This window comes from Apodemus sylvaticus, chromosome 6 (genome assembly GCF_947179515.1).
Source record: "Apodemus sylvaticus chromosome 6, mApoSyl1.1, whole genome shotgun sequence".
Taxonomy (NCBI): Eukaryota; Metazoa; Chordata; class Mammalia; order Rodentia; family Muridae; genus Apodemus; species Apodemus sylvaticus.
Window position 1 is genome coordinate 48834489 of NC_067477.1, and position 16219 is coordinate 48850707.

Genomic DNA, 16219 nt, shown 5'->3' on the forward strand with positions numbered 1-16219 from the left:
ACCAGGGGTTCAGCCAGCGCCTGGCAAAATGGGGCAGGCTAGCTACTAAACTAGGGAACAGCAAGTTGCAGTCTAGAAATTATGGATAATTTTGTAATAATGTAATTAATGAAAACCATCTGACAGAACAAAGAGAGAAAAAGGCCTTAGATTGAGTGACCCAGACGAAAGGTCAGTGAACAGTACCCCAGAGCCAATGTCATCAGGCCACCATTTTTTTTTTGTAAGTAAAGTTTTATTGAAACACAGTCATGCCTTTGTAAGTCTCAGATTGTCTATGAGAGAGCCATCATTAAAGTCAGGGACCATATGATGACAATTGTCCAGGGACAGTCTGCTGCTACGGCAGCAGTCCTGTCAGATAATATTGAAGCTAAGAGTTGCTATCAGTCAGTTATATCTTAGGGATGGTGATGTCTCTGCATGTGGAATTATGGGTCTGTGGTGATGCTGGGGTGAAGAAGCCCACTGTGCTGTCAGGGATATGGGAGTGTGACATGGGCAATTATGTCCCACACGTAACACATGATAGCACACAATGAGGCTCACTGGATTGTGAGCCTCTATAGTATGCTTGTGGTTATTTGAAAATACAGTCCTACTTACCAAATCCAACCTCATTGTCCATGTCGGCTGCTACGCAGCTCACCTGATCTCAGGTCTCCTGATAGCGCCAGGGCAGGCTCAGTGAGGAGCCTCCCCACCAAGACCTGTGTAACTGCCTTTTATGACCTTTGATGACGAAATGCATAACGACCTACTTCTCAGGATAGGTTCCATCATTAGGTAACATACCACTATAGTTAGGACAAAGATGATACAGGTCTGCAAAGTCGAAAATATCTACCTTCTGCCTACAGAAAACAGACAATCAAAATGAAAGAAACAAGAGGGAAAACCCTTTTGGAACACCATTTCCATTCCACACGGGAGCTCTATGGGAAAGAGCAGGTTTCAGAGGGAAGGAAATGAGTCTAAGTTTGGACACAGAACTCCTGAAATAGAAACAACTGGTAAGAAGTTAGAAATAAAGGCAAAATGTGGAGTGACGATAAGGCTGGGTGACTATTTGGGAAAAGGTAATCTCAAAGATGCATAAAACTCCTCAGGAGGGGTGACAGGAAAGGAAGGGAAAACAGACCCGGAGAGAAGGAAGGAGAGAGAACCAGCAGACATCACTTGAGGGGTGGGAAGTCTGTGCTGAGCAACCTTGGAGAAAGGTCAATAGTGGGAGCAGCCAAGTGCCACAGTGGGGAAAGAAGGTGACGTTAAAGGGACTGACTGCCAGACTTGGGAGTCTGCGGTGGCAAAGGGACTTCATTCCTCATTCCCATCTCTCCAGCAGGCCTGGGGGACAGGTTCCTTTATGCGGCAAGGAATATTCAACTGTGTGGTTTAATGATGTCAGAAGTTAAATTTAGAAGTGTTGGGCTAAAGGTTTTTGACACCAGGTTAACAGTTGAAAAGTCAATTTCAAAAAAAAAAAAGTCTAGCAAGAATCCTTAAGCAATAGTTTAGAGGACAAGCCTGGGGTGGGGTGGGGAGCAGACTGCACTGTAGGAGACCAGAGTGAGTGCTGAAGAGAACTGAGAGAGAACTGGATGTCAAAGGGCAGGAAGCTTGAAAGGACTCCAGTATCTGAAAGGTTATAAGGTTTACCTGGAAGATTCTAGAAGGGGAACTAGTTTGGGGTGACTCTGGTTTTCAAATATACTGACTGTATTGGGAAGTTGTTCCAGCAGAAATGCTTGGCAGAGAGAGAAATGATGCTTGAAACTTAAAAATAAGCCAGGCCAAAGGGAGAAAAATGTAAGAGCCATCCACTGGACAGCAGAGCTGCAAAACAGTTGACTCTGACAACAGATTTTACAGTTTAAAGAACAACAATGTCTCAGGGACCATGAGAAAATGGAAGAGAGCAGGTCCTGCAGGAGAGAAAGAAAGGTGTCTGAAGGGCGCTGTGTCTCCCGTGGGTCACACATAATTCTCTTATCTTTACACCACCTTCAGAATGAAATGGTATGTCGTCTTCTGACGAGGCATAGCCATCCACAAGTGAGTGACTTAGTAGGTTGGTGGCAGGTTGAACTAGTTTGGATTTTAAGGCCTTGCTACCATCCCTACCACCCTGTGACTGGAATCCAAACATGTCTGTGACTTTTTAATAAACATTGTCATTTAATGTTTGTCACACAGGACGTTCCATCAAGTTTTCCTGTCTCGTTTATTTACTTAATATTGACTTCGGCCTGTGTTGATATAGTTAATGCTAATATTTGTCAAAATCTGTACAACTTTACAGCACCGTGAAATAAAATGCAGTCAATTAAAATTAAATCTGGGAAGACCCGTGAGAGGAATCAGTAAAGATGATTATTTCTACAGAAGCCCGATGACCTGATTTGATCCCCAGCACCTACATACAGGTGGAATGAGACAGCCAACTCCTCATGACTCTGGCCTCCACGTGAGCACCATGGAAGACACATAACACACACACACACACACACACACACACACACACTTATGTTTTGTTTTTTTTTTTAATAATTAAATTCAGGGCATCAAGAGTCCCAGGGTAGAATACAGAAATTAAAGATGTGTGCCACCACTGCCTGGACCGAACTTGATTTCTAATATCAATCTCCAATAAAAGAAGCCACGGCTCCTTGAAGAGATGGATGATTAAATGGAGCAAAAATAAGTCAACTTGAAGCATCTGATGACTTGATTTCATCTCCAGCACCTACACAAAGATGGAAGCAGAGAAAATAAACAAGTGCTTAAAAAAACAAACTACAGTAACATTGCCACAGTAAGGATGGGTGGGTCACTAAGAGTCAAGGAAGCTGACTGGGAAAGCTCCCCAGGCCAACACCAGCAGTGTAAAACTGAACGTCTATGATGATACAAAGGGCTGACTAAGGGCTGGTGAGATGGCTTGCTAGGTAAAGCACATGCCTGCCAAGCATGAGGACTGGGGTTCAGATCCCTAGCACCCACAAAAATGCTTGGTGGGCATAGAGCTCACCTGTAATCCCAGCATTCAGGAGACAGAAACAGGGAATTCCTGGAACCAAATAACTAGGTAGACTATGAACTGGTGAGTTCCGGGCTTAAGGAGAGGTCTGCCTCTACATACAAGGTGGATGGAGAAAGACATGTCATGGTGATCTCTAGGCTCCACATGCATGTGTATACACATGCACACTCATGTCTGCACTCACACATGACAGCACACATGCATATGCACATATGCAAACATATGCACATACATATGCACACAACAATGCCAAATGAATAAATAAGGACACAAGATTAGAATTCTAAACTTTTTTCTAAACACCCCTTCAAGGAAGTGAAACATAATTTCCACAGTCTAAGTGTGGGCTGAGCGTAGTGACTTCCTTTCATAGATGGGGGGAGGGTAACAATAAGAGATGCCTGACGAATCTTACCTCAGCCAGCAGAGCAAGACTGTCATCAGTGACAACCTGTGTACATTTACCATATGCGTGTATGTATGTACAGGACAATACATTAATTAGCACACTGTGATGCTCTCAGATCTGTCACTCAGCACCTGCAGTCTTCCTCCCCAAACCCAGATCCAAAAGGAACACCAGACAAACCAAATCAAGCCATTGTACAAAATGCCTGGCTAGTATTTCCTAAGTTGGGAAGCACACCCAAACCAAGTCAAGTCTGAAAAACTGTAGTAACTCTCAGTTACTAGGGGGATTCTGACACAGAAACAAAACATTGAAGTAAAATGTAAGAAAGCAGAGAAACTATGGAATGTCATTAGTGCAGGTGCCATTAATGGTTCAAGACTGTGAGGCACACCACACAAGACACGAGTCCTTGAGGAACCAGTGTGAGGATATGGAACTCTGTGTGACCTACTCAACTGTTCTGTAATTCCAAATCCATTCTAAAATGTGCATTTATGCAAGAGATGCGACTTTTAAATGAAAAAGTCCTTTAAAGGACTCCATGTCCCCCATGGAGTTCTAAACCCAAGTAAATCTCAGAGGGACGTAATCTCGGTTACTTATCAATTGCCACAGATGTTCAATATGACTTCCATCACCAGGTGTGTGAAAAGAAAGGCAGAGGCAGCAGTGCAAAGGGAAACCGGATGCTCCCAGGCTGTGCAGGGCACACAGCTCATGTTCCTGCCCAACTTCCCACAGCTGGCCAGGTGTCAGCACCCCAGGCTGAGCAAAGGTGCAAAGGTCACGGGAACGAACTGTCAGCTACTTCACAGTCCTGAGGAGGGACAGCCTCAGGGAGAGCCCGACACAGTTTTCAAAACAACTTCTTTCTCAGAATTGTTCTCAGACAAGATTGGTGAAGTACCCTCCCTAAACTGAAGGCAGAAGAAAGGGCAAGACACACAAAGGAGGGGGAGGGGGAGAAGTGAAGCCAGCAGGGGTGGGGGTGGGGCCGAGGGACACGGAGTCAAGCACTGCTACAAACTGCCAAGGGAGATCTCACATCATGAGTAACTTTTTGCAGCTAAGGCTGAGTAATCTGATGACACCATGCGCATTACACTGATTTCTGCAAACTTGGTGGAAAAATCTGAAGAAGCCTTCCAACACAGCCCAGGCCTTTTATTCTTGTCCCCAGTGCTTAGGCATTAAGGACTCCTGGGTCAGATTCTTTGGGGAAGATTAAGGATGAGGACACCCCCACCCCTCACTGCACCCCATCCCACCCCCACACCAGGCCTCAGAAGCCAGCATCCCAGTTAACAAACTCCTCAGGTGACTCCCATGCCTACTGAGTCTGGCAACCACTGTGGACTTTCTTCTTCTTGTTATCACCACCCCATCCCTTTCTTCGCCATCAACAGCCAAAAATGGTTCCCTGATCAGGGAAATATGCAGGTCAAATATCTCCACTCAGAAAGGCTGGGGACCAAAGGTTTTTTAAATGCCAGCAGAGTAATTTAGATAGTGGAATATTTGCATATACTTAATGAGATGTTTTGGGTCTGGGACCCCAGTTTAAACATAAATTTCACTTATGTTCCAGACATATCTTGAATCATATAGCCTGGGGGTAATTTTGTACAAAATTTTGAGCACACCTGTATTTCAACTACAAGCCCATCACATGAAACCAGGTGGAATCTTTTCAACTTGTGGAATCATGTTAGCATTCAAAACACTTCAAATCTTAGAGAATTTTCCATTGTGTTTGGTTGTGTTTGGGGGGGGTGGGAGGAAGAGAGAGAGAGAGAGAGAGAGAGAGAGAGAGAGAGAGAGAGAGAGAGAGAGAGAAATAATGATATACAGGGAGAAATGTGTTTTTCTGTATGTAGATCATATGATCTATGCAACTTTTTAAAATAAGTTCTATCCACAAATTTTTCTTTTCCACTCTTTCACTAACTGCTTGCTATTAATAATCCGACACTTCTGAGGAAACCATTGCCCATAGTTAATCCAACAGTCCAAAACATTCAGGAGTTTAATGTTAAGGTAAAACCCAAATGCTCCGTCAGAGCATTACACTGTCAGAAGTAATATTTCTTATTAACCACTAAATTCCACAAAACAGACTCACCATCCAGGAGTATATGTAATAAAATGTGTAAAAAATGTAATAAACATGTGGAAATCAGAATGGAAGCAATGGAACCAGAGAACGAGTTAAAACACGAGCAGTGTAAGCTGTGTTAAAGCCACGCCACAGATGTGATTTCTGAGTTCTGAAGCAAAGGGAGAGGGGAGCTGCAGTCAGCAACGTGATTCGTGTCAATCATGCCGACACCACACCCATTCCTCAGAAGAAATATTTCCAAGGCCCTCAGTCAAGTTTAGTACTGGGGTTCTCAATGTGTGCTTTTGGCACCTCCTGCAACCTGCTAAATACACAGTCAGAGCTCAAGGTGAGACCCACCCGCCTGTGTCACAGACCTGGCATGACAGGTGACAGTCATGCCAGCTGCCTGAGTGCGGAAGACTCCTGCCCTGCTGTGTTTTCACACTCCTTACACCGAGGGTGGTTACACACCTGGTCAGAAGCACCAACACTCCACCCCAGGGGTTTTCCCCAGGGCATAATGCGGGTAACGCTGATCTACAAAGCCTGGAAACACAGAGCCCAGCAGGCTGTGTACGTGGCAGGCTGTGTACGTGGCAGGCTGTGTGATCCACGTCTCCCAAGGTCACGTATCAGACATGGTTCGGAACACTGTCAGGATATGGATAAATATGTCCGTGAATGGTCATCTGCTCAACAATACCACTTGGGCAATAAGTACCCAGAAGCAAATAAGGAATGTCATTTTCAAAGGCTGTAAAACTGTCTCCATGAATTTGTTTTAGTTGAAGGAAAATTACCAGCTATAATCAAACATCTTCCTGTCTTAAATTAAAAAAAAAAAGAAAGAAAGAAAAGAAAAGAAAAGATAAAATCTGCACAAAGCCTTCCACAGAAGCTCTGCGGTTTTAGCTCCACCAGTCTAGTAAGAGGATGTAATTAGTACCAGCCCAGCCTTACAGATGAGAAACACCCACAGGAGTGTACGGGTACCAGAGGACTCATCGCCCTAAGTCCCCTGACCCTTGGCCTAGTTGTTCCTTTGACCTTCAGCACTAGTGTCTGCTGAACCACGGTAAGGCGCAGACAGCTCTGCCCTCTGTCATTTTCTTTCAGTTCAGCCGGGAGAAGTGTGTCTGTGTCAGGCGTGAGACTGGATCCACAGACATCACAGAGCAGGCCTCTGCTTGCTGAGAACACGCAGGCTCAAAGGCCAGACCATCTTGGGATTCCATTTTTCTCTTTCGAGAACAAGTGCTGGTGATGGATAAAAAGAGGCTAGGGGTGAGCTGCCAGGGTCCAAAATTAGCAGCAGAAATTGCCTTAGAGATTGCTGTCATGCTTAGTGGCCCCAGGTAGCACGGGAGGACTGAGCCCGTCTGACTTTCCTCCCTAGGCAATCCTAACTTGACATACCACACACACCTGGAAGCTCTTCCAAGCATCCCAGGTCAAGGGCCTGTTGTCTATCTGGGAAGACAATATTTATTGTCATTATAACGAAGTTACAGCCGGGAAGTAGTGGTGCACACCTAAATTTAATCCCAGCACTTGGGAAGCAGAGGTAGGCATACTTCTGAGTTCGAGATCAGCCTGGTCTACAGAGTGAGTTCCAGTACAACCAGGGCTACAGAGAGAAACCCTGTCTTGGAAAAAAAAAGTTACAAGCAGGGCATACATCATCTCTGTGATGTCACATTCTTTCTAGAATAACTCCAGGTCACAGGACCTTCAACTAGGCCAGAGCTAAGGAGTAGGCATCAACACCCATTCATCCAGTTATTCATTCGATAAACATTTACCAGACACCACTACGCTCCAGATACTGTACCGGGTGCCGAAAACAGGGAAATCTGTGGAGGAGAGCAGAACCAGGCTGGGTGTGCCCCTTGCACTGTGATCTCACCCACATGACCTCATCCATGGTGAACCTCGGTGGTTGTTACACCATAGCCAACATCTAATGCACGGGGTCTCTACCTCTCTCTTTGGGGCAGCAGCATCTCCTACTGATTTTTTTGGATCTCATGTCCCTTGAAGACATTGTCAACTGAATAGTTCAGACAGAGGTAGAGGAGGACATAGGTCCCTTTGACATTAGCTACTGGCTGATTCTATGCTTCTCCACAGATACAATTCACACTGTCTTCATCTTTCTGTCTCTCTCCTCTTATTGTCATATCTTCTGCTGACTCTTTTTTTTTAAGACTCTTCTTTTTAAACACATGCACACATGCACATGCACACACATGCACATACACACATGCATGCAAGCACCATGAAACATGGGATGGTGAAGGGCATTGCTTACATAAGCATTTGCAATGATTACCAGGTGTGGATACGCGGTTCCTTGCCTAATGAACACCATTCATATTCTTAAAGCAATTAATGTAAGGTTGCAATGACAAGCTCCTGTTTCCTCACATCCGGGAAACAATGAACTCTGACCTATTACTTCCAAAGTTACGTGATGCCAACCTGGGCTTCCCCTAAAGTGGTCATCGGTCAACCTACAATTAATTCCCACTGACCTTCCTGAAGGAGGCCTGGGTCAAGAGGCAGAATCACAGAATACTTTCCTGGAAGGTTTGGATTTTCTTTCTGCGGTGGTTCTTTACCCTCTGTGACCTTCTCTTGGGACACAAAGTCATGGAAATGATCTTCCTAATCTAAAGTTTGCTTAAAGTTTCTTCGGTTCTCATTAGGAAAGGGTCAGGGGGCGGGGGGTGCTAATATATGTCCATGTGGTTGTTTTTATAGCTTACTTGGTAAACCTGAACAAGATAAATAAAGCTTATTAAACTAAAACTCCACACACCTTCAAAGTGTGTGACGGTTACTCCCACGCATGTCGGGGAGGACCAGGCCTCATCTGCAAAGAGCTTTGCAATCAGTTTCATTGGCTGACAGAACAGGCAGGAGCACAGACCGCCTTCTGCAGGTTGAGAAATTGAGACAAAAAGGCAAGACGGGAGGTGCAGAACGAGGGTGGGGGGGTGTTCAAGCTTTTGTTTCTCTGTCACTTTCATCTTTACTGGTTTCATCCTTCAGACTTTTCTACCTTCCTGTGCTGCCCACTGCCGTAAAGGACCCCTGTCGGTGACCCCTTGCAGCTGCATGTGTCTTTTGTTCCTGCTATGCCTGCTATGCCTGCTACGCCTGCTTACACCCTGCATGATCCCTTACACGGTTTTGTGCCCGCATGCTGCTTCTCCAACTCAGATGGAAGTTCTCTCTAAGAGCAAGAAACACGATTATTCACTTATGCGTCCTCACTACTTGATACATCATAGGAAATGATGATTCCGTGGATTGTACGGGGTACCCTCTGTTTAAAGTAAAAAGGAGAAACATATAACATGAGGTTTTAAATGGAATATACGGAAACGCACAGAATTCAAGCCCATCTCAACGGTTTTCCTTACACTGGAAACACTAAAAGAGACTTTACAATTTTTAGTTGTTTTTGTTACTACTCCATTATCTAGGGAAATGTATAACATGCACATTTCTTCCTATCCCTTTAAAGAAACTAAAAGAGCGCATTAAATACATTGCCCAGCCCAGCGTGGTGGCACATGCCTTTAATCCCAGCACTGGGTAAGTAGGGGCCGGTGGATCTGAGTTCAAGCCCAGCATGGTCTACACAGCCTGTCTTGAAACACCCAAAAGATGACCATCATCATGATGACCTTGATTCTTGATGATGATGACGACAAAGATGACGATAAATACATTTCCCAGAGTCAATACACTAACTAAATTGCAAACAATGGAACAACTAAAAAGTAAAATACAAACAGATGAAATGTTACCATAAATTATACCCACTGTCAAATCTCCTAAAAGAGTCAGGAACTCTTTCTTCTACCCTTAAACAAATGGGCAGGAGTCTTCCAAGATGCTGCCCTATACCCACCTCTGTATCTCACAGAGCAGCTAAAACACTTAGGCCCTATGGAAACATACCAGCCTAGACCAAAATGTCACGTAAGGAGAACAGGCCCTACTCCTGCCAATTTACCTGGTTATGTCCTCCCTCTACAGGCTTCCCTGACAGGCCACTTCTGCCATCTTCCCCCGGCCATACCCTGGAGCATCTCTGCCCAGAAATCTACATCACTTACCAGCTTCCTGCCCTTCTCCTGTGACACCTGATTTATCTGGGTTGAGGGATTGTGTTCTGTTAGCCCTTTAGGCCTCTTTGACACATTTTCTCTAGTTTGAACATTCCTCCCACACACCCACTCCTCTCTGACTTCTTTCTCTTGTCTTTCAACCACATCTAACTGGTCAAATTCTACCAACAGCCAGTCATATTATCATCTGTTGCTTCTGTTCAGATATACAAGCTCAGGTCACATACCTGGGACCACTGTGTGTGCGTGTGTGTGTGTGTGTGTGTGTGTGTATGTGCATACATGTGTATATGTGTTAGTATGTTTGGGTTAGTGTGTCTGTGTACATGCAGATGTGTGTATACGTGTACACATGTATTTATGAGAATACACATGTTCAAGTGTGCATACCGTGTGGACAAGTATATACACAGATGTGCACTTAAACCTGCGGAGGCCAGGTTTCAACCTCAGGTGTCTTTCTTAGTCGACCCTCACTGTTTTCCTTTTGAGACAGGGCATTTATTTTTACCTGGAGCCTGTTACTTTGGCCAGACGGTTAGCCAACAAGCCTCAGGCTTCACCTCCTTCTACCTCCCCAGCAGTGGGATTCCAAGCATGGACCTCCACACCTGCTTTTTTTAATGTGGGTTCTTGGGATCAAACTGAAGTTCTTATTGCCCTCATTTTGCTGACTGTGCACGCCAGTCACAAACTCATAGTCCCAACCTCATAGCCCCAAACTCATAGTCCCAACCCTCAGTTGGCATCTCTTCAGATTCCTTACACTTTGATCATCTCTTCTCTCTCCTCCTTCCAAGACTACCCAACTCCAGACATTGTCTTCACGACCCCAACCCCGTTATTCTCTGCTATGAGCCACCCAGGCTGACTAGCAGGCTGCCCATCCCATTGGTTTTGTCTTTGTTCAGGTCATGTTTAGGCAGCCATGATGGTAAGACTTATTGGTGTAGCTTCTTCGGCACTTCTGGGGAATACAATTTCACCAAAAACTTCCTGTTCCTCTGGCTCCTACAGTCTTCCTGCAGCCTTGGGTCTGTCTGCAATGATCCCTAAGCCTTGGGTGCACGAGTTGTGTTATCAGGTGGGACCTGAATCCACAATTCTGCATTTTCATTGGCAGTCATTTCCTGTCATGGTCTTTGTTACAGAGGTTAGCTTCCTTGATGAGGGTAGAGACTACACTTCTCTGTGGGCATAAGGATAAGTATTTAGAATGTCGTGAGAAATTGTGTTGTCCAGTAAAGGGACAGCTTCAGGTTCTCCTCCAAGATTCATGACTTTACGGACCCTCATAGGAGTAGTTGGCTCTGTTATCCGTACCAGGCATGATTTCCTTCTTGTCGAGTGTGCCTTACATTTGACTAAACCACTATTGGTTACCTCCTGCACCCTCCTACGGTTAGCACGCCATGCAGGTCACTGTTGTGGTGACACCACAGCTGAGCATTGGCTGCTTCCCTCCTTTGGATGCCTACTCAGCACTTTCTGGTACCACTAAAGCTGTGTCTGAAATGCATGGTGTCTTGAGCAATAGGGACTTACCTTGCACTTCTAGTGGGGAAAACAAGGGTGATAGCAATAGCCTATGCTTTGAAGGACTCCTAGACAACCCTACCAGCAACTCAGAGTGGGATGGCTCATGGTGGCACATGCCTTTAATCCTAGGAGTTCAGAGGCAGTGGCAGACGGATCTCTGTGTGTTTGAGGCCAGCCTGGTTTATATAGGAAGCTCCAGGCTAGCCAGACAAGGCTATGAAGTGAGACCGTGTTTTAAACTTAAAAAAAAAAAAAAAAAAAAGGCAGGCTTCCATGCCTCCTGCTTTTGGGGCAGCATTGTTATCCCAGATGGGAAAGTTTAACTTAAACTATCTCAGTAAATGCATCTATCAACTTATATGTACTATAGATATTTTTAGGAGGATAATAGTATGCTTCCTTGTGTGTGTGTGTGTGTGTGTTTTGATACACTTATCACTATTTTACCCTCATTTTGGCTTATTCTCTATTTATCTCCCTCTGTTTCCACTAATTAGAACCCCCCCCATTTTCCCATAATAGGCTTGTGATCCAGAGAGTTCTCAAAAGAAGAAACAAAAATGGCTACAAAATATATTTTAAAAAAGCCATCCCTAGCATTTAGAGGCATGCAAATCAAAACAACTTTGATATTTCATCTTACCTCAGTCAGAACAAGAAAGATCAATGGATCGACCAACATCAAATGCTGAAGGATGTGGGTGGGGTGGGGTACCCTCCTTCGCTGTCGGAGGGACCCCAAACTGGTACAGCCACTATGGAAATCAGTGTGGAGAATTTTCAGAAGGCTAAAAGCAAATCCACCAGACAACCCAGCTTTAGCATCGCTTGGTCAACACGCCAAGGATGTGGTCCCAGTCCACAGATGCTTGCCCAGTCATGTTCACTGTCCTCTCCTCGCAAGAGCTAGGAAATAGGACCCATCTAACAAAATGTCCTCCCACTGATGAGTGGATAGTGAGACGCTGGTGCGTAGGCACTACAGAATACTATTCGGTTGTTAAACAAAGCCACGAACTTTGCAGGTAAATGGATGGAACTAGGAAAGATCCTATTAAGTGAGGTAACCTAGACTCTGGAAGACAAACGTCTCCTGATCTCTCTTGTTGGAGGCTCCTACAGGTGTAAGCGTATATCCTGGAGTAACCACAGAAATCAAGAAAGTAAAATGGGACCGTTGCTGGCAGGGGACATGGTGGGTGGTAGAGGGGGAAATGGCAGAGTATGAGTGGATCTCTTCTTCTCCTCATCAGGACCAGCCACACTCATTATCCAACATTCTAGCCAGGGGGCTTCGTTCTGATCTTCTCCTTTTCACAAGGGACAAGGGCTCTGTCTTAGCAATGTCTCTTGAGGACACTCTGACACTAAGGTGACACTAGCATCACCTGTGTAAAGGTTTTCATTCTAGATGACCTGCTTCCCTGAAACTGACACTATTCCTCACTCAAGGATTAACCTAGTATCAGATGAAAGACAGCTATCAGAGGATTGTGAAGCTCTGACAAAACTTGTGTTCCATGACACTGGCCCAAATGGCACAGGCATTCAAGAAAAGGGAACTTCGCTTTTTCTTGTTATGATGGTTGCAAAGAGATCTAGAGAGAAATGTTTGATTATCCCACCTCCTCTGTGGCAGGGTCACAGGAAACATGATATGGACAAATATGTAGTAATGCGAATAAGCACAAAAGCCAGTCAAATTTCTCCCAGGAATGGAAGAATTCAGTGGCTGATGTTACCAAAACGGTAAAAATATTCACATAATCAAAGGTCTCGTTGTCTTGCGAGCAATCCTCCGAGGGACTGGTGAGATGGCCCCATAGGTGAAAGCATTACTGTCACAAGCCAGACACTGAGCTTAGTCCCAGGAACACAGGGGCGAAGCTGGATGTGGTGGTGGCACCTATAATCCCAGCACCCATGGCAAAACAGAAGGCAGAGACAGGCCCAGGCAGCTAGCCTGGAGTATTCAGTAGAAACAACGAGCAAGACCCAACCTTAGCCATGTGGCAAGGCGAGAAGCAACTCGTGAAAGCTGACCTCTGACCTCCACAGATCTGCCTGTCTATCCACCAGGAACACACACCAAGCAAGACAGTGTGCACCTGAGTGTATTTCCAGAAAGTTTTTGGTACTACAGCGGAGCCTTTTGAGCACATTCCACTTTGTTTTTCTGATCAAGTCCCTAAGGACACCACTGCTGAGACTGTCTCCATACTCACCCTTCTCCTTGTGTTTTTCTAACACTGGGAAACTATGCACGGTGAAACTTAAATATATAACCAAATACACACATCAACATGATCAAGGAATGTGGTAATAACTCTGTTCATCTTTAAAGTTCTTTCTGAAAATGAGTCAACCTGCTTTGAGTATTTTGTCTGTTCCAAATCCTATCTGCATAATCCCAGGTTAGCCGGCCTCTTCTCAAAGGGTACAGAGGTTATAAAATGAACCTAAGAACAATGTTGTAAGTTTTAGACATATCATACAGAAAACTCCAGCACTAACTGTCTGAAACTCTAATGAAGGGTTTTTTTCTTTGGTAAACTAAACATTTAATGGTGGTCAGTAGCCCTTTTTGCCTATTATGACTATTATCTGGGATAAATACCTTTTTCACTCATTCACAAACAGGTCTTCTACCTACCCTGTTTCTCAGTAAGGGGAACCAAACAATGGAACTTTTTACAGAAAGGTAACAAATGGGAATTCTACAACTGCTCCCTGCAAGCTCTGCCCCTTCCCTTCCAAATACACAAATCGGAAAAAGCTAGGGGCTCACTCAGGCAGGGTTCTGAATAGTGTAGGTAACAGGCCCACCAACTGGAGACTAAATAGTTCTCTATAATCTAAAGAAGAGACTACCAGCTAGATAGTCTGAAATGAACTGGAAAAGCCATCTAGGTGGGTATCACCTGTGGTCTCCCAGGGACGGTGATCGCAGACTCACATCCATCCTTCCCATGAGTGGCAATATAGGTGACTCTTCATGTACATGCATGTGTATGTTCTTGTGAGTGTGTGTGCACGTGTGTGTGTGTGTGTGTGTGTGTGTGTGTGTGTGTGTGTGTGTGATGGGCTGGATGGCTGGGTCTGCCATTCTTAAACTGAATGTACCAATCCCTCTCAGGCACTGGTACCCAAGATACTTGAAGTGGAGTAAAAATGGCTGCCTACAATGAAAGATTGTCATGTCAGTGATGCTGCTCAAACTGCTACAGCAAGAACTTCCTGGTTCCAGTTGCAATAAGCCCTCGCTTCCTTCTTGATCCGCAGGCCCTGGAAGCCACCGGGCAGGAAAGGAAGTTGAAGCGTTTGCCTTTCTTTTGATGTTAATTTGTAAACAAGCGCTTTAACAATACAAATCATTTCATCCAAAGAAAATACACATGGATTTTTAAAAAAGAAACGTAAGTGTTTAGTTCCAGGCATCGTTTTAGCCTCTAAGATTCTTATGATAATGTAAAACGGAGAGTAACAATTCCATTTGCTGGACTCGTTCCTTTCTTCCCCTCCCAGTCGTATAAGAAGGTGGTTTCCAGGCAGACAATGCCACATAACAAACGCCACTTTCATGACTCTCTGACAATTACAAAGATGTTCGCGAGACACAATGATACAATGCTATACTCTATATAAAATGATTTAATAACCGCGATGTTCCCAGGAAGAATTCCTACCATGACTCTCTCTGTGGAGAGATAGTTGCAGAATTATCTATCAAGATTCTCCTATCCTAAGCCAGTGATAACTGAACTCTGCACTGAAGGAAAGTTTTATCTCTGAGACATCCAGCTGTGCTCCCAGTACCCATGAGTCACTGAAGAGGACTTTCGATGGGGCTGCCAATGCCTTCCATCTTGCTTCATTTTAATTCACTTCCAACTAAAATAGCCACATGTGGCCACAATACTGAACAATATGACTCTAAAATGTTCACCGCATTTGGGAATTCATTCTTTACCTTTTAAAAATAGAACGTTAGGGTTCGGGCAGTCTTTCACATAAATCAGTCTACTTCATATTTCATGTAAATTCTGGGAAAGCTGTTCTACCCTGGTTTAACACTGGTTAGAAAAATTTCGCCTGTGGGACCTATCATGGAAGTTCTTATACAAATAGAACACATTAACAATGCCAAAGGTTCTAAAATAGCATCCTAAAGGGGGGGGGACCTAAAAAGTAAGCCTGCAATAAGAAATATTTTATTTTGCATATGAATAATTCTCAGGATCACGCAGACATCACTGAATTGGCAGTCTCGGTGCCAGGCCTTAGGAATGAAGAGGCAATAAAAGGAATACTGGAGTGTCAACTTTAGTTATGGCTGCTCTTTAGTTATACAGCTTGAAACTCCTCAGACCCAGCCCTGCCTCAGAAATCAATGTCACCCAGAGGTTTGTTCATCGATGAACTCAGTAATCCATTTACCAAACATTTCATTGGTACCCACTACATGTCAATCACGGAGCTGGACATATTAAGTTATGGAACTCACTTTCTGTTTTTTTGGACTGAAATGTTGGAGGGAAAGGCATCATATAAACACATTATGATACAACTTGGTAAGGTCAAGCTAAGCCCAGGGGGCAACAGATCTCCACGGGAGGTGATCTGAGGGATCGGGAGGGATCAGAGAGGAAGGAGGCAACGTTTGAACTGAGAGCACAGAATGAGGGATTCCTATGGCGAAAGCAGGAAGGGGCATTCCAAGCCCTGTGGCTCAGGAAGGTGGGAAGCAGGCTGGGAAGCAGGAAGTGTTGCTCAAGAACAAATCTGGAGTTAGCGAGTGGTAAGAAGAGAGGCTCAAATGGCACCAGGTCAAGGAACTTGATCTTCAGCGTCTGAGGGGAGACCTCAGAAATTTCCAGATCTGAGAGATAAACAGTAATTAGAATCTGCTAGCCCAGGTGACCAGGCGGATGTGGGAGCTAAGGAAAACAGGTATTCAGAATGGCTCCCGGATTATTAGCTTT

At 44.6% G+C, this 16219-nt stretch overlaps 1 protein-coding gene across 1 annotated transcript in view; it reads right to left on the reverse strand.

The window, feature by feature from the left end:
• Positions 1 to 16219, reverse strand: part of Prkch (protein kinase C eta) — a 203050-nt gene that overhangs the window by 152201 nt on the left and 34630 nt on the right. The gene's annotated exons all lie outside the window — the stretch shown is intronic.